This window comes from Carcharodon carcharias, chromosome 1, assembly GCF_017639515.1.
Source record: "Carcharodon carcharias isolate sCarCar2 chromosome 1, sCarCar2.pri, whole genome shotgun sequence".
Taxonomy (NCBI): Eukaryota; Metazoa; Chordata; class Chondrichthyes; order Lamniformes; family Lamnidae; genus Carcharodon; species Carcharodon carcharias.
The window spans coordinates 78,875,823-78,895,595 of NC_054467.1; the positions used below are offsets into that span (position 1 = coordinate 78,875,823).

General features: G+C 44.4%; 1 protein-coding gene across 8 annotated transcripts in view; it reads right to left on the reverse strand.

Annotated features, from left to right (window-relative positions):
* LOC121281782 (testican-3-like) overlaps positions 1 to 19,773 on the reverse strand; it is a 697,102-nt gene that overhangs the window by 242,576 nt on the left and 434,753 nt on the right. The window lies entirely within an intron of this gene.

Below are 19,773 nucleotides of genomic sequence, written 5' to 3' on the forward strand. Positions count from 1 at the left end.
AGGGCAATTCATTCATATCATCTTCTGACACTTCAGGAATGTCACTTAGGGTTTTTAATTACCCTGCAAATCAGTCACTCTTTGAAGTAGATCTTGATGTGCAATACTGTAAAATTGGTTATTGTGAATCAGTAGCTTTTACTTTTTCTCAGATTTAATTTAAAAATTGGGAGCCGTGTAAAAGAGCTGTCAACCCACTATCACCCATTTCGCCTTGGGTTCGGGGACTAGATGGGGTTTCTTTAGGGTTTTCCTGTAACTTTAAGATTGCCGCCATGAACTGCTATTTGTAAAAAACATTCTTGTTTATTTACAGATCTAAATTCACCTCAACACTTTACATTAGATTGTACTTCTGCTTCCCACCAGATCTCAGTCTCTTAGTCACTTAATCATCTGGCATTGTATCATAGTTACATCATTAGTTACATCCGTGTAGGTGCCCTTGATGTTAACCCTTTAGTCTACATTCCACCCCCCCCCCCCCGCCCCCCCAGCCAAGTCTTTATCCCAGCTAACTACACACTCCTACATCTCCCCCAAAGTCTCAGACTTCACAAAGTTAGTGTCTGTGGTGCCTTGACTAATCTCCCTGATCGGGTCCTGATTTCAGTTCGAGGTTGAACTGCACTCTCTAGTTGTTCGATAGGAGATCCTGTCTTTCAGGTTCCTTGTCACCATCCAGTATGCCCAAGTTTCTATTGGTTTCCTTCCCAATTATATCAAGGGTCTTCGGTTCCTTCTGATATTTCCCTGGTCCATCACAATTCTATAAGATCTTGGTTGTGAAGCTCTTTCCATTACAATGCCTTCTTTCTGTTGATCTTGTATCCACACTCTCTTCCCAGGCTACAGCACTTTCAAGTCTTGTGCTCTGTGCCTGAAATTGAAATTACAAGCTTGACTGTCTCTTTGTTGCTCCTTACGCTTCCTAACTTTCCCATGATCATCTGAGGTAATATTAGGTTGTAGTGTTTGTTGTCGAGCTGGGAGTTGTGTTCACAGCCATCTTCCCATTAATAGTTCTGATGGCAAGAACCTGTTTTTTAAGCAGTGAGGTTCTGTAGTTAAGAAGGGCTAAGTTAATAACTGTTCATTTTTATCAATTCCTTGATTGTTCAAACTCCTCTTTGTGCTCCTCCATTTGACTGAGGATATCTAGGTGAACTAATCAGATGCATTAAACCACACAAGTTGTAGGACGCTCGCTAGCAAATGAGGGCCATTGTCTGACACCACAACATCCAGGCTGCCATGTGCCGCAAAGATTTTTGGAATAGAATCAACGACGATGATGAAAACTTTACCTTTGAACTCAAATAAATCCATTCCCAGGCGCTCCAATGGCCTTGAAGGAAAAGTGGAACGTGACTGTGGTTCGCTCTGCTGTTGACTATTCACTGCACACGTAAGGCAACTTGAGATTAACTCTTCAACAGAGTGACTGATGCTTGACCACCAAACCGACGGTTGGGCTCTTGCTCTGCATTTTGCTATACCCAAGTGACCTTGATGGATTAATTGTAGAATGTCTAGTTGAAGCAATTTTGGGATAACTAGTCTATCGTTAAAAACTAAGAAATCATCAATAATTGTGAGATGTTTCCTCTGTTCGATGTATTGGCAATGTATTGGGTTGTTAGGAGTATACTCTATTTTGATGCAATCGTCATCCCGCTGTTTGCTTGCTTAATTTCTTGTAATCTCTTCTCAGTGGTTGGTAAGTATTTTGTGATCAGCAAAGTATATGTTTTCACTTCCTCAATAAAATTTAAATCTTCCAGCTTGACTCCTTCCAATTGTATTCTTGACAATGCATCCATTGTCATCTGGTACTTCCCTTGAATGTATTTAGTAACTGAATCGTATCTCATGAGTATCAGCCCAAAATGTTGAATTCTAGATAGCAATTTTGAAATTTACTTTAGGTTTAGAAGAGTAACCAAAGGTTTGTGGTCAGTCTCAATTTTGAACCTTAATCCCAAGATCCAATTAAAGAATTTCCCACAGGCCAATGTGGCTGCTAATGTTTCTTTCTCAATGGCTGCACACCTTCTCTATATGTGTCTATGGGAGATCTTGAGATGTAATAAACTGGTCTTCTTTGTCCATCTTTTTGTCCATCTTGAAACAGCACTACGCCCAAGCCTGCAGATGATGTGTCCGCTGCTACAATTGATGGCAACACTGGATCGTAGTGCGCTAGGATTTCTGGTGAAATTGAGTTTTTCAATCTTGTCAAAATGATTTTGTCGGTCCATGTTACAGCACCACTGATGACGTTCTCTCAACAGCTATCATAATGGCTCATTTTTTTCTGCCAAGTTTGGTAGGAACTTGCCTACTTGGTTGACCAGCTGAAGGAATCTTCATAATTCTGTGATGTTTTTAGGCTGTGTAAATTCTCTAATGACCTTGGTTTTCTGCAGGTCAACCATAATTGCTGAAGCTTGCACAACATGCCCTATGACTTTTATATTAGGCCTTGGAAATTCACATTTGTTGTTTAACATCAAACCTGCTTCTTGGAGGACTTTGAGGACTGCTCTAACTTGCCAGTCATGTTCTTCCCTTGATGAACTGGGTTGGGAGGTCAGGGGAGCATCCAAGCTACTGAAACATACCAGACCCTCATATATACAGTCTTTTTATAAATAAAGTTTTGGAAACGTTTGTATTGTTTCCCTTGTATAAGGAGCTGAACAAGGCTTGTAAATGAGGTCTCATGGGGGGAGGGGGATGGTGGTGGGGATCTGATTGGCCATTGCGGTATGGGGTAGATAAATACCCGAGATATAACCATAGTAGCACAAGTGCTGGCAGGCCTATAACAACGGGCTGTCCTGCCACAGATCTTGCAAACTTCAGTGTAGTCAGAAATGCAGAACATAGCCAGGCATGACTGGAATGTAATTGCTGGGTCACAGCTTGCAGGTTTTCAAGTTCATGATTTTTATTCATAGTTTTCTTTAATTACTTTTTCAGTCTTGCACCATTCATTTTGTTATCATGCTCAGATGACACAAAACTAGTTTTTGTGTCCTTATTCTTATGATTGGAGATCCTGCTATATATAAACTATAAAAATTTATCTGGGTCTGCAACTGAAACCTGTCCAATTATAAAAGACAGCTTCTTCTATGAAGAAAAATTGCAGCTATGATAGTTTTAATATGGGCTTCGAACTCAAGAAACTAACGTGAACTCAGATCCCCAGTGTAAAAATGAGGGTCAAGATACTGCTGCCAATCTACTGCTATTACTGCAATTAACATAGTTTTCTATAGAAAATAACCCTGAGGATGTTTAAATCAACTAATGCACTTTACTGCAAACACTGCTACTAAACTATTGTTCAGTTGACCAACATTGTGACAATAAAGCTAAATACAACACTCCGTTCCGATCTTGGAATCAAGAATTTAGAAAAATAGCACATGCTCTTGTCAGTCTGAACAATAAAATCAGTTGTGTGCCAGATAGAGAACTGAAAAAATGTTGTGCAGTGAACTATGATCCAGTGAAAGTCTTACAGAAGCAATGAAAATAGATTTTTACAAATCAAACTCCAAAAATAGGGAAAAATCTTATGTTCTTAGGGTGTGAGTGTTAGTCGAACCATTTCTGTGTCCTGTCCCCGCTCTGAATCTCAGGATGCCTAGCTTGGAAACCTTCCTGAAGACAGTCAATTAAGAGCCATCTCTGGGAGATGGTGGGTGGATCCCGACACCGTGGGTCCAATCAGAGTGCTTGCAGTCTTGGAAAAATGTCAACCGCAATAGCAGAAATGGACGCTGCCAACCTCGGAAGGGTAATGCGAGGACAACCCCATCTTGAGGCACACTCTGAAACAGGTATTGAATAAAATAATCAGTGTTCACAGCTGCCAGGCTACCCCTGTGGAAGACGACAGGATGGCCAATGGCCACAGTTGGAGCCCGCTGATGGCTGCGGCTCTGGTTGGGGGAGTTAAAACAGGAAGCCTCATGGGCTTCCCAGGTCAGCCACTGGCATGTTGCCCCCAGGCACCTGTCACGCATGGCTTTCAGTTGGAGGCCCTTTTGCTACTAGGATGTCCCAGTGGCATCTCCAATCTGCATTTAATTCCACAGATTGGCTACCTGCTACTGCCTGGTGGATAGACATACCTGGGCAATTTTTCACATTGTCAGGTAGATGTTGTAGCTGTACTGGAAAAGTTTGGCAATGGACACAGCTAGTTCTGGATCACAAGTCTTCCACACGACAGCTGGGGAGTTGTCAGGACCCATGGACTTTAGGGATACAGCAAAGGCTATCAAATGGGGACACATCCTAAAGGGGTGTCAGTCAAAATTACTGTTCTAAAGTGAGGCCCTGAGCGGTATTTTATCCATGGTGTGCTGTTCCTGATGGCAGAACCGGAACTGGGTGGCACTTCTGCTCTTTTCCTTTTTGCTGATTCTCATGCAATTCTAATTAAAATCACATGGAGGGGGAAGTTTTTCGTTGGTGAAACCCGCCTTTAGCTCACAATGCAGCAGGTATGGATGGGCTATAAAAGAGCAATGTGGACAAACAATGAGACTCTGCATCACGGCCACAATTTTGCTGCCAGGCGCCAGTGCCTGTCTTCTACGATGCTTTCCCTGGATGGCTGCATCCTGACTAGCCTCCCTCTCTGATGCTGCCTGTTGCTGGCATTGCAACCTCTGTTGTTGATTGGTAAGGCCTCTCCTTTCTCACATCTTCAGCTCCAGCTCCCAAGGTTGCAGGGGGTTTGGGTATATGAGACCCATAGGTACTCCAGCAGCTTAAATGCATGGAGAAGGCAGACAGTATTATGAAAACATATGTGTCCATGCATTTCACCCATAGAACTGATGACAGTGAACTTTTCAGCTCCTTCCATTGTCCATAATTAAAACTCCACCCAGCACACTGAGCTCCTTCCACTTCAATCTCCAATCCTGGTACCGCATGTGCTTCTGGAGAAATTACACAAGTTTTGCGATAGAACCCATCCACCCACCTCTTGTCACTCTCACGCTTGTCCCCATTGCCCTTGACCGTCCCAATCGCTCTGTGAGCCTTCAATCTCCCCCAATTTCCTTGCACCCTGTCACCCTCCAATGTGAAATGCTCTCTCTCCACCGAGCTTACACCCATCCTTGTCAACATTCCCCTTCTGATCTTATACCAGCCCCCGAACATCTTTAGAGCTTTTGTTAGATCCCATGACCTAACCTATGAGACCATCAAGTATCCTAACTTCAGATGGACCTACTCCGCTACCAAATTAACCTCCCCACTGTGACTCTCTGAATGTTTCCTCTGCCAGTAAATGGCCTTAGATGGACCACATGTGTACAGTACTGACACTGCCCTTTAGGCCTCTCATTTTCTAAACATGGCTGACTGTCTGAAACCATTCCACCACCCCTACCACCATATCCAGGACGTCTGGTCCTTCCCACTTCACTCTTCCATGCCCCGACCACACCCTCTGTACTCCCTTTGATTCCTCTTCCAGCCGTCAATGCCCCCAGCCCCACTCCATAGCACCATCCCCCCCAACTCCTCCACTCACACCAACTTACCCTCGTCAGTTCCAAGCCTCCAATCCAAGCTGCTATTCTCCTGTACCCCTACCTTGTGCCACAGGGTTCAACAAAGCAAACTGCGGAACTGCAGATACAACTACACAAAGCCGACTGTTGTACACCACCTTTAAACGAACATGAGCTGTTTGCCATAATATTCCTGGTGCCACTAACTTAATCTTGAAGGAATCACTTAATTACAAAGGGTTTTAATATAAAGAGTATTCATGCAAATGTACTACAAGTAGGAACCTGCCATGGGACAGAATGAGGCCCAACCCACTACCCATGACACACCATTGACTTAATTTCTGCATCTCAGCCTGCCATCAGGAGACCAAAATTTTGGCTCCCACCTAATTAAGTCACACTGTCCATCACATTTCCAACTCTTGCAGACCTGATAAAACTTTCCACAACATCTCTTTACTGTATGAGCATGAGGCTTCCAGTATCCACCTGGCTAAGCTGCCCACTATGCTAATGTAAAAAGATGACATGTTGTATCATCAGGTATCACAAAGAGGTAACCTTTCACAGTAATGTGGTGTTTAATATTGGACCAGACTATCCTACATTTCTGCAGCTAATTATCACTATAATTCACTATTGTGGAGACTAGTTCCATGTAGGGAGCCCGATGCTGCAAATACAATGATACATGCAGCCTTTGGAGCTAACCATTAACAAGGTCAATCTAGAATTCCAGAAATAGTCTGGTATTAAAACGTGCAACAGAGGAAATCCAGACAAATTATAAATTATAAGTAGACCTGTTTGAATTTGAGGTGGAGTACCTGTCTGAACGATATTATTACATAGCTTTTGACTTTGTTAATTCAACTTAGTTCTGGACCATTTTTGTTCATATTTTCAGAATCAGTAGCAAAAAATATTTGACATTGTGAATTTTTTGACTGAGATGGATTCTGCTACTCAGAGAAAACAACTAAGTAAATTGTAAATTTAGTAAAATTTAGTTGATTTGATACTCTAAATAAACATAGTATAAAGCTGGCACAGAGTGCTTTGTCAGATCAAGGGTGATCAGTTTCCCAGTTTTCTTTTTCTTAAGTATGGGTAGCTCTTCAAGCATTTCCATAATTACTGAGGCCTTTCAATAATATTAAAAGCATCATAACTCACTTACTGAGATTATTATACTATTCTCATATAAACTATCAAGTTCTCATAATCCATTATGAAGAGATTGGTGATTTATTGGGACAAACGTTCAATTGCGATGGACCATAGCACTAAAAGAATGTCTGTGACATGGGGGAGAATTTTCTCTTCATCAGGGGGACTGAACTGGAGTGGGTGTGTACCCGATCGCTGCCCGCGATTCGCTGCGAGCCACCATTTTATCAGGGCGGGGCCATTAAGGCCAGCTGAGCCCAGAAGCACTGAGGGCGCCCTGTGCGGGCGGGTTGGGGGCGGGGGTGCAGGCTGAGTCGGGGCCTGCATGGAACTGCCTCAGGGAGATTAGGTTGGTAATGAAAAATTGAAATAGAGAAAAAAAAAATCAGACATGCCCCTTCATGAGACAATGTCACATGAGTTGGGACATGTCAATGAATTTTAATAAAATTTTTTATTACATTTAAAAACCCTCATGAAATCTCATCCCACCTGTGGATGAGGTTCCATGAAAAATGCAAAGGCCGCCTGGGCTTTTCACCTGCCCGTCAACCTTAAGGTTGGACAGGCAGTCCTGCTAATTATTTTAATTGGTATTTAAATGGCCTTAATAGGCCTTTGACAGACCGGCAGCGTGCAGTTGGCTCCAGCGCACGCCTGCCGAACTGAAGATCTGAATGACTCGTGGTGACGTCAGGACGCGACCAGAAGATTTAGGCCATGATGTACAATGTAACCAATTGGTCACTATGTTTATAAAATGTCAAAAGGTTCTAATTATAAAATGACACTTATAAGCTAAACTTAACTACATGATAGAAATATATATATTTTTATAAATGAGAATCAGTTTCCATACTGCAAAATTTGAATTTCTATTCTGTGGGTGTTCCATTTGGCTTGCAGATTATAATGTATATGTTATTTAGAATTTATTAATATTCTTTTCCTTCATGATTGCAGATCTAAAGACTTTAATGAAATAGCCAAGTCCATTATTTCAAATTAGTTTTAACAATTATAAAACAAAATCATGTTTGCTAATTCAAGACTATATGGCTGCTAGCTGACTAATAAGCTACAGGGGGAGAATATCCACTAGTTTGGACTAGTATCATCAGAAAATCTGTAAAAGCAAGCAAAAGGCTTAACATTGAGTTCAACAACTTCAGACCATGAACTCTCTCCTCTAACCTCACCCCTTTTTTAAATATTCATTTTTTATTTTTATCCACTTATTTTTTATTTTTATTTATTTTAATCTTTATTCATTGTTTACCCAATCTTTTATCTTATTTTCAATCTTTTTTCCCCACCACTGTCCCCTCTCTCAGCCCACCCCCAGAAGGGCCATCTGTCACTTGTTCATGTTGTTCTTTTCAAGTTCTTTCCCTTGTCCCGCTATTATCACATTCTGCTTTCTTACCTTAATGCCACTATTAGCACCTCCTTTAGCCTTTACCACTACCATTAACACCCCCTTTGTCCTTTTGTTCATGACATCTTTGTCAATCTCTCCTTTGTCCCCACCTAATTGCAGCCTACCCAGCTTCACCTGCTCCAGCCCCCTTAAACAGTATAACTTTCATCACACTTTTACTTCTCTTTAGCTCTGAAGAGTCATACGGACTCAAAACGTTAACTCTGTTTTTCTCTCCACAGATGCTGTTAGAGCTGCTGAGTTTTTCCAGCATTTTCTGTTTTTGTTGCTGTAATTCTTTAATATGATTGGCAGTTCAGCCTACTAGATTACTTCTCAGTTCCTGGATACCAGGGTTCCCCTTGCTGATGGCGTAGAGAGTGAAGTTAGGGCAATCAAAGCTAAGGAGCTTTGTGGGCAGCTTTCTTTAAAGTCAATGGTAAGCTGACCAATAAATCTGAGCCATTGAGAATGCAGAGTTTCTGCCATTTGTGCCTGTTCAAGGAGTTTCTTCAAACTGACCTCTTTTCTTAGGTATACAAGGTACGAGTAGGCAAGTTTTCAAAGATTTAGACATTAAAAATATTTAATTCACTCAAAAACTGCTCATTGCACATCAATGAAATGATTCAGCATAATCTTTAAGTTATTTTTCAGTGAGTTAAAATCAGATTACCCACAGGTGGTGGAGTAGCCACTTGCTAAAAATGCTTTTTGGTAATAAACTCATTTTCAGCTGAATTAATAAAACTGTATCAGTTACCACTCTCAAATATATCAATGAATATTTTTTAATGTAAAAGAAATGAAATAAATGATTATATTCCATTACACTTAGTGATTGTGTTAATTCATGGAAGATTTTAAGATTGGTGATTATATGCATCAGTTTGGATGGAAACTTGAACTATTGGGCTGGATTTAATGCAATCTGTGGCGGCTTGGCCCACTTAATTACAGGAGAGCCTTCCCACAATGCAAAACCTTCCGTGGTTAAGTTGGAGGTGGGAACAAGCCCATGGAGGAAATTTGCCCACTCGTGGAAGGTTGTCAATTAGGCTCACTATTGAGCCAATTGACACTAATTATCCCTGAGTCCACTGTAAATTAGTGGTGTTTGGCCTAAATATCCAAGTGGTTATGGCACTGGGTTTGTAACCCCAAGATCAAGAGTTCAAATCTCACAATGGCAAACTATGAAACAATGTAACTTTATAGGCTTGGCCTAAATAGCCAAGTGGTTATGGTACTGGGTTTGTAACCCCAAGATCAAGAGTTCAAATCTCACAATGGCAAAACTATGAAACAATGTAACTTCATCTGAAACAGATGGAAACAGGTTTACTCAAAAGAGTATCAAGAGTTCAAATCTCACAATGGCAAACTATGAAACAATGTAACTTCATCTGAAACAGATGGAAAACGGGTTTGTACTCGAAAGAGTGAAAATAAATCAAGAGTTCAAATCTCACAATGGCAAACTATGAAACAATGTAACTTCATCTGAAACAGATGGAAAACGGGTTTGTACTCGAAAGAGTTACTGGGTTTGTAACCCCAAGATCAAGAGTTCAAATCTCACAATGGCAAAACTATGAAACAATGTAACTTCATCTGAAACAGATGGAAACAGGTTTACTCAAAAGAGTATCAAGAGTTCAAATCTCACAATGGCAAACTATGAAACAATGTAACTTCATCTGAAACAGATGGAAAACGGGTTTGTACTCGAAAGAGTTACAATAAATCAAGAGTTCAAATCTCACAATGGCAAACCATGAAACAATGTAACTTCATCTGAAACAGATGGAAATGGGGTTGTACGCGAAAGAGTAGCTTGGTCTAAATAGCCAAGTGGTTATGGTACTGGGCTTGTAACCCCAAGATCAAGAGTTCAAATCTCACAATGGCAAACTATGAAACAATGTAAATTAGTGGTGGCTCTGGGATTACATGTGAGGGACATGACCTTCTCTTGCCACAGGAAGCAGCCCAGCAAACTCTATCAGGTATGCCTGCAGCCATTTGTGGGATGATTCCTTTTGCGCTTGGCCTAAATAGCCAAGTGGTTATGGTACTGGGTTTGTAACCCCAAGATCAAGAGTTCAAATCTCACAATGGCAAACTATGAAACAATGTAACTTCATCTGAAACAGATGGAAACAGGTTTACTCAAAAGAGTATCAAGAGTTCAAATCTCACAATGGCAAACTATGAAACAATGTAACGTCATCTGAAACAGATGGAAATGGGTTTGTACGCGAAAGAGTAGCTTGGTCTAAATAGCCAAGTGGTTATGGTACTGGGCTTGTAACCCCAAGATGAAGAGTTCAAATCTCACAATGGCAAACTATGAAACAATGTAACGTCATCTGAAACAGATGGAAATGGGTTTGTATGCGAAAGAGTTAGCTTGACCTAAATAGCCAAGTGGTTATGGTACTGGGTTTGTAACCCCAAGATCAAGAGTTCAAATCTCACAATGGCAAACTATGAAACAATGTAAATTAGTGGTGGCTCTGGGATTACATGTGAGGGACATGACCTTCTCTTGCCACAGGAAGCAGCCCAGCAAACTCTATCAGGTATGCCTGCAGCCATTTGTGGGATGATTCCTTTTTTCGAAGAGGTTTAGTGCCGATCAAGGCTGGGGAATGGCTACTAAAAGCCCTGCTCTTGCATCTGACCCTCTGCCCCTTCTATCCTACAGCTCCCATCTCCCTCATTCACCTGAGGCCTGGGTCCCTCGACGATCTTAGGCCGCTCCCTGGGTGCATTAGCTGCCTTTGATTGGCCAGTAGCTCTCAGTGGGAGGGAGTCCCACCTCAAGCATCACGAATCTCGGAGAAGACCTGGTCAGTTCAGTGCCAGACAGCCACTTAATCCCACCAGTTCTCCAACTGGTGGACTGAATCAGCATCAATTGCATTAAATTCCACCCATTATTTCACATTGAAAAAGACAACCTAATATTTGCGCACAGTTTTCCGATTCTGCCCAAAATGGAAACTCTACCCCAGAATGAATAAGTATGGCAGTTACCAATCACCCTCACTCCTTAATTATCATTATCTACCTTATGGGTAGAATTTTGGCCTTGTTGGGCAGGCTCGGCAGGGGCAAGCGGCAGCGACTACGAAGTGGACCATCACCCACCAAGCGTGAACGCCGGCTGCAGAATGCTCGAGAAGGGGCGGGTGTGGGCAGGGCCCTGTCGGCCACAGGATCCAATGGTGACCTGGGGGGCTGCCCGTGTTGGAATTGCTGCAAAATCACGGCTACAAACACAGGTGTAGATGGCAGGGGGGAGGTGAGGTTGGCTGGGCGCTCGGTGCACCCCATTTTTCGGATGAGTGCCTTGCTGCGCTCCTGGAGGAGATGGCTGCCAGATAGGACACCCTTGTCCCCAGAAATGGGAGGAGGAGGCCACCGCACTTCACAAAGAGTACATGGGAGGAGGTGGCAGCCCCAGTGCGCAGCCATGACAAGGTGTGGCGCACCTGGGTGCAATGCCAGAAGAGGTTTAATGACCTGCTGTGCTCAGGAAGGGTAAGTACCGTGCTGGCATGGGTCAGTGAGTTGAAGTGTTTTGGGCTGGCCGTCAGGGGAGCTCAGGGGTGTTAGAGTCTGAGTGCCAACTGTCAATGATACAGGAGCTGACCAAGGAAGTGAGCACTGGCTGCTTTGACTGAGTGCTTTCTGCCTCGAGGGTCACGATTTAGATGTGCCCCAAAAGGTGCTCCTCAGGTGGGGTTGGCCAGGTTGCAATGGCGCTGCAGATAGAGATTGGACTAATCAAAGCTCGTCTGTCCTTTCAGGAGAAATCATCACATAACAATGTTGAGATGTCACGGACTGGCGGAGGTCCCCAATACCATTTCATCCTCTCCAGATATGAGTAGAACACCTTGAAGCTCGAGAGGCACCCTGCCATGTAGAGGCTGGGATGTCAGACTAAGGTAAGAGTGTAGTGCACTGAGTTGAGAGTTTGGGATGGTGCAAACAACCTTGTGCAGTCTCATCATTGATGGGAGCATCTAGACTGGATTCACCATTGATCGTTGAAAGATAATGGCACCATGAATTACACCTCCATTGTCTCACCAGGATGCCTGGCATGCACAGTGACAGTGTGATGACTTTATCTAATGACATGTCCTTGTTCTCCCTCAGATCTGTTACCAAGCAGGCAAGCACAGGACCTCCAGGAGCTACCCATGACACCGGAAGACCACCATGGTCCCTAAGTACCTCCGTAACACCCACTCTCTGAAGCAGGCATCAGCGCAGATACCAGCACCTCGGTGGGCGTTAGATTGGTGGCTAGCATCTCGGTACACATTAATGAGGGCACTTCACACCTACTTGAGTTGCAGGCAGAGGCTGAGACTGCCCAGGGAAATGGCAGTCAGAGGACTGCTAGAGACCAGGATGATGCTCAGTCAAAGGCAGATGATGAGCATCTGGAGTCATCCATTAGGCAGAAGATGCTGGATGTCCAGCGGGGTGTGCAGGAGAATCTGGTGGTGATCCATGAGGGTACGTGTGCCATGGTCTCTGTTGTGGTGGAGTGCCTGAAGAGCATGAGCACTGCATTGACCTTCATGGCCAAGTGCACTGCCTCCTCCATCCAGAGGGTGGCAGCTCTCATGAGAGGCTGGTCCAGGAACAAAATCAGCGGTTCCTGGGGTTGCGCTTGGACCTGCAAGCCCTCACACAGGCATTGACCTCAGGTGGTGAGTGTCCATGTGTGAGATGGATGAGGCACCCAGTATCCCAGCTGAGTGCCCGTCCTCAAATGACAAGCAGGGAGGGCCACAACGACCTCACGTTGGCGCATAAGCTGCTTATCATCTCTGTGGGCTCCTCTCAGGGTGCTCTGGATGATGGCAGCAGCTCCTCCACCTCTCTCCCAGTGACCGTGGCATCTGATGACTGAGGAGATGCCACTGGCTGCTCCCACCCAGGCAGGGCCAGCACAGGTCCACAGGCCAGATGATGACTGCCAAGATCATCGAGGCCAACAGGACACCAGAATCAGCAGGCTGTCTCCAATGCCAGTGCCAGTGAGGGGGGAGCACCTAGACGTAGCACCCGTAAACTTAAGTTTAAAGCACCATAACCACAACAGGGACTGGTCAAGTGTGATCTTTTGTTCCATCATTTTTTTTCTCCTTTTTTTAATGGTGTGAACATCAACACTTGATATTGTTCTCTTCATAAGCTGAGAGTGCCAACATTATATTACACTTGCTTTCATGTTATTGGCCTGAGTATGCTTCATTTGTTTTGTAGGTGCAGGGTACGCCAGTATGAAATGCTGGACGTGGGTGGCTCTAAACTTTATTGCACAGGCACTGAGTGTATCTTGGGGGCAAAGGAAAGGGTCATTTCTAAGATCCAAGATGGTGGTGGCAGCCCTGGCATAAGATGGTAGCGCTTATTTGGCAGCCTAGCGGAAGGTGCGTTGGATCAAGGCGCCCTGGTGTCCTTGCCTCCCTGGAGGCTACCGAGGTCTGGCTCCATGCATTCAGCATTCTCCTCACCATGCTCATCTTTGGACTCACTACTAGACCCATCATTTCTGGACTGCGAGCTGCGTCAACATCCTCTTCCTCCAGTGAGTACTCCCTTGCCAGTGCCAGATTGTGGAGAGTGCCACAAGCAACCACTATCAGTGACTCCCGCTCTGGGGTGTATTGCAGTGCATCCCCTGAACGATCCAGGCATTGGAAACACATCTTGAGAAAACCTATGGTTCTCTCTACCACTGCCCTTGTGGAGCCATGGTCCCTGTTGTACTGCTGCTCTGCCTCTGTTCTTGGGTGGTGGAGAGGTGTCATGAGTGACCTTTGCTAGGGACAGCCCTTGTCACCCAGCAGCCATCCATCCAGTCGGGCTGGAGCACTGAAGAGCCTCGGCACCTGGGAATGTCTGAGGATGTCATGGGAGCTGCCAGGGTACCTTGCATGGACTTGCAGAATCCGCACCTTGTGGTCACAGACTATCTGCACATTCATGGAGTGGAATCCCTTCTTGTTAACGAAGGCGCCCGGCTGATCTGCTGGTGCCTTGATGGCCACATGTGTGCAGTCGATGGCACCCTGGACGCGGGGGAACCCAGCAACCACTGCAAAGCCTTTGGCTCACTCAGCCTGGTTGGCCTCATCTGTATGGAAATGAAGGAAAGTCAGTACCCGCCTGAACAGAGCTTCTGTCACCAGCTTGATGCAAATGTGGACAGCTGATTGGGAGACTCCACACAGATCTCCCAGTGACCCCTAGAAAGAGCCATTGGCATAGAAGTTGAAGGCCACTGTGACCTTCAGAGCCACTGGCATGGGGTGTCCACCCACACAATCGAAGCTGATCTCAGGCCCAATCATCTGACAAATGGAGGTTACTGTCTCCCTTAAGAGGTGGAGCCTCCTTCAGCATAGTACCTCGGACTTATTGATGAAGCTGCATCGCCTCCTGTAAACCCTGGTAGCAGGATAGTGGCATCATCTGTGGCACCTTACGCCTTGGGCTACCTTCTGCCCCTCCCTTGATCCAGCACTTCTCCTCCCACAGGTCCCTCCCCTGGAAGTTGCATTGGGACACCTGGCCTCATCTCCCTTCTGCCCCACTTTTCCTCCTCAGAGGAGGTGCCTCCAACAGAGAGCACAATATCCAGTACGAGGATAACAGAAGGTTGTCTGATACCTGGAACGGTCCACACGGTCCAAATTGTCAAGGGGCCTCAGAGACAGCAATGAGTCCTGAAATGAAGTGTGGCAATGCTAAGGATGAAGCCCCGAACAGAGATGAAGCAGCCAAGTGCCGATAAGCCAGCAGCAACAAACTATCTCCAAAAACCCTCATTAGCCTCAATGGCAATACTGCTGACTTTTTTATCCCACCCGTGGATGTGGTTTTGCAAATTTTGGGCTGCCTACTTACCTATTTTGCCTGTGCAATGAGTGAAAAATCACATGGGCAACATTAAATTGGCGTCAATTGGGTTCTTAAGGACCTTAACTGGCCTTTTAATTAATGGCGGGCACAGCTCTGACTCCCGTGTGCACCCGCCAACTGAAATAGCACACAAGTGCGCAATGACATTGGGATGCTTGCCCGACGTCATCACGTGTCATTTTACGCTCATTGAGGTCAGGCACGCCCCCGCCCGACGAGCGGAAAATTCTGCTCTTATGTTGGAGACTGCTTTTCATACTTGAAAGATTATTATTAGAAACGTATTCAAGAGAAACTTCTGTGTGTACACATTTGAAAATGAAGTATGATTCAAACCTTTAATAGTAATTTAATTCTGAAAGCATATCTGCTCCAATTTAAATTTCTTAAAAGACTGGTTATACTGGTAAACCGAGACAGGGTGAAAAAAATAATCACTCTGTGGGGTGGCTCCACTGATGCACCACACCCAGAACTTCAGCTATTTTCCAGGAGGTGTGATGTACGGTGTGTAACACAACTGCCCAAATATTGGCACGTATGTTATAATGCACAGCAAATAATGGCGAGTAAATCATATAATTTGTCTGATTTGCATTTCAGCAAGGCTCAACACAAGGGAGATCTGTGCAGCCAGGTTTCCAGCATGCATGAGGGCTGTGTGAGATTGTCGTGGGGTTACATGATAAAATTTCCTCATGGAATTGATGCTGGGGAAAGTGTCAAATTTCAAAGCTGGTCATTTTTTAAAAAAAAACCTCATAAATCATGGCAAGATGCTGCAGCCATACAGCAACATTACAACTGTTTCTGACATGTGGTGCAAGTATTGAAATAGCCCCAACCCTGTGATATATGCCACAGGAGCAACCATGGAGCAGGCAAATGTTGCATCCCACCTCTGCTCTGTCTCATTATGGCAACATAGGAATTTCTAGACTCCCATTTCCTGTTGATTGCAATCAGGGAGATGAGCTTACAATGTGACTTTCCTGTTGCAGTTCAAACTTGAAAGGTGATTTATCAATCTGTTGAGGCTTTACGGTAGAAAATGGAATGAAAATGGGCAGTGGTGCAAAAAAATCACAGAGAGTAATCTACTGCCCTGATTCATCTGTCATTGTGGCTGTCGAAGGCCTGAAGGTTTGACAAGGCCTTTGAAATAGGTGCCCCCCTGAATCTGACGACTAGGCATTTAAATCAGAGTCCTATGTCACAAAGCCCAAGTGACATTTTAGCTCTCAGTTGGGCATGTTTTGCCTAGTATCATCTGACAGCCCAGCTGCAGTGGGATGCAAAGGTAAACTCTTATCTATTTTCGTAGAGCCAGAATAAAAGTGTGTGCACCTTGGGGTTCAACAAGCATAAACTGGGCTACTGCCAGATCTTGCCCTTGCCTCTCAGGAGCATAGCCCTACACTCAATATTTGCTCTACTTGGTTTGCAGCCCAGAGCAAACCTTCAACATTACTTTGTCATCCATTTGCATGACTTAGTGGCATCATTGGATCTCCTGTTCGAGCTTCTGTTGGGAACATGACCCTTCTCATGCACTAATTATTTGTGGGTAGTGACATGAGAATCCCATCAAGTAGGTTCTTGTGGAGCTTGATTGTCTGGCATCCCTCTGTTGCTCTTCCTCTTCTTGCAAGCAAATAGGTGGGGACTCCCACTTGGAAACCCACTAATGTGAATAATGCTGCTGAGGGAGAAAATAAATGAAAAACTGGCACAACGGTTTACAAGAGTTTAAGTACCTGCAAGAAAAACATGAAAATATTTTAAGAAAAATGGTCAGGAAAAAACTGAAATATTAACATTAGCTATCCGTGTCCTTTAAAACAGCTATTGGTATATCTGACTCTCCAACAAGTATGGATGCTCATTTCAACTGAACAACAGGAGATGGGCATGCAGGAGAGATGCAAATGCGTATGTTAATAAAGGGTCTGCCTACCTATCCGAGATGGGTTTCCAATGATCAGACTGCAGAAACAGAATGCTGACCCTTTTTTAACTACTGGAATGCCAAATAGCACTGTTGCAATGGTTTGTCAGCAGCAAAACATACACGAATAAAAGGATTACTTAGCTTAAGTATCAAGTACAAATGTTTTCTGTTAACTTCAGAGTATTTGACATACGCAACAGAGTAATACACTGACAATGACACATGCTTGCTATATTGTAAAACATTGCAAAGACAGTGATTGTAACTTCCTTGGAGTGGCAGTCAGCGTTGGATTGCCACTCCCTGCCCAATTACTGAAGTCAATTTTTTTCTGATGCTATCTCGCACGACTTTCTGAATCAGGCTGGGTGAGATCTAGACAGTGCAGCGCTTCCTTGGGGCCCAGCGTCCAAGTCCAGCTCTGTTGAAGTGAAGGGGGCCATGACCATTTTTTACGCTACTAGCTGCCGTGAACTAGCTAAGTTAAAGGTCCATTGAAATTTAAAGGTCCTTAACAGGCCAGGGAGAAAGTAAGTGTCTAAGGTAAGTGGATAGAATTTGGGGGGTGGGGGGAATCAGAGGCGGAAGTGGAGGGATCAGAGGTCAAGGGGGTGATCGGGGAGGATTGGAGTTTGGGTGGGTGGTCGGGGATTGCCAGGGGTTGGCTTGGGGACGGGGGTCAGGTCTCAGGCCTTGGTGCAGAGGTTTGTGTCTTGGGCCTGGGGGGATGACAGGGTGGCATCCTGGGCCTCAGGGGTGGGGTTCTTGGGCTTCTGGGGGGTCTAGGGCCTCAGGGGAGACACTGGGTCTTGGGGGGGAGGGTTGGATCTCCCGGGAGGGAATGGGGTCTCGGCCCTCGGCGGGAGGGTCAGGTCTTGGGCCTTGGGGGTGGGTCTTGGGCCTCGGGGGCGGAGGTCAGGTTGCGGGCCTCAGGGGGGTTGGGGGTCGGGTCTCAGGACAGGCCTTGGTGGGGGAGTAGTTCGGGTCTCGAGTTTAATTGGGCCTGTTGGGGTATTGAGGGAGAAGAGTCCCCATGGAGGTGGGAGAGGAATCCCATGGTGGGTGGGTAGTCAGGGGTTGTGGTGAGTCCCCTAGGGGATTGGGAGGAGGTGGACATCCCCTGGGTGGGGGGAGACCCCTGTGGAGTCAGGGGTGATCTCTATTAATGTTTATAGGAGTGAGTCCTATGTGGTGATTTTTCTTCCCCAATCTTCAAAAGCTTTATTTTTGATTTTAAAATTATTCAGCTCCCTGAGGCAGCTCGCTGCCTTTGGGGAGCTTTCAGTACGCACACCCCTGTGCATGTGCAGACTTTTGTACTTGCCCTCCTCCCGCCCCCAGCCCGACGTCATCACGCGCTATCTTAAGCCCGACGGGTCGGGTACTTGCCCATGGGATGTAAAATTCTGCCCTCTGTACTTCAACGTCTCTTCCCCAATTGCAGAAACATTTGCCTTTTGAAAAACTTTAATAAGGCACTTGTGTAAAATATAATCATATTGTACTGTCATAAATTATTTTAATGTGTAAATGACAATAATAGTACTTCTTATTCTGGGGCCTCTGTGGCAGGTTGGTTTCGGACCCTTGTTCTTTCATGTTTGAAAGCTCAATCTGAATTCAGACCAAACTGATAGAGTAAAAAGTTCCTGTTAGCTCTTAAAATTCTGGCATGAAGTGAGTTTAGGCACACTCAAACTGGTTCTTAATGGATATAAGTTCACACAAAACTGCCAATGTTGCTCATTGGACATAAGTATAAGAAATATAAGAAAAGGTAATTTTTTGAGTTGAACTAACATAGGTTGTGAAGGCAAAAAAAACTTTCATCTCTACCTTATTGACAAGTGTTTGATCCTGAAAAGGAATTTTCAATGTGGAAATTATTTGTATATATTTAAATATTTACTGTACGCTTCTGGCTATTAAATTAAGGTGCTATATGATTTTTAATTTTAAAAGAAATCAAATTAGTACTTACCATGGTATAGAATTTCTGTTCTAGGGAACAGAACAGTTGTTTCCCTTTGCTCAGAATACAGAACTTTCTATCAATTAGTTTACCACATAAGTAGGAGCCCTTTACTGATATCCTATTTTTCTTAAGCTGGGACATTGACAGAATACTCAAATATATACATGAATAGACAGGGTAGTACAGCCTCTCTTTTACTTGTGGCATCAGTTTTCGACAGGCCAACGACTTCAGGTAATTTCTGCCTCCCTGCAATGACCAACCCGGCTCTAGAATGCTGTTAGTGTCTCAATTCAGCCACATCTCTTTGCTCTCATTTTACTTTTCTCCTGCAAAGGAAAGCAAAGTATCTGCACTAGAATATATGACCAGCTCAGTGTTCATAGGATTAATAAAGGGGTTGCATTATTACAAAAAAATATGCATGGGGCAGAATTCTACAGCTCCGTTGCAGCGGGCACGGGGACCATTGACTTCAGTGGGACCCAAAAATCCCACTGGTGGGAGGGGTCGTAAAATTCCACTCATGAATATGTTAACAACAAATGTGTTAATATATTCATACAAAACTCCACTGCCCATTAAAGTGGCAGTTCAAGGTTCTTGCAAAGAATGAAATCAAGAAGACTGTGATGTCCTTATTTTGTTATAGGGAAGATGTAGGCAGGATAAATGGCAAGTAGGGATGCATATTTTCAGCTTAGCAGAAAGAAGAAAGGAAAGTTCAGAGAAGTGGTGACCATAGCAC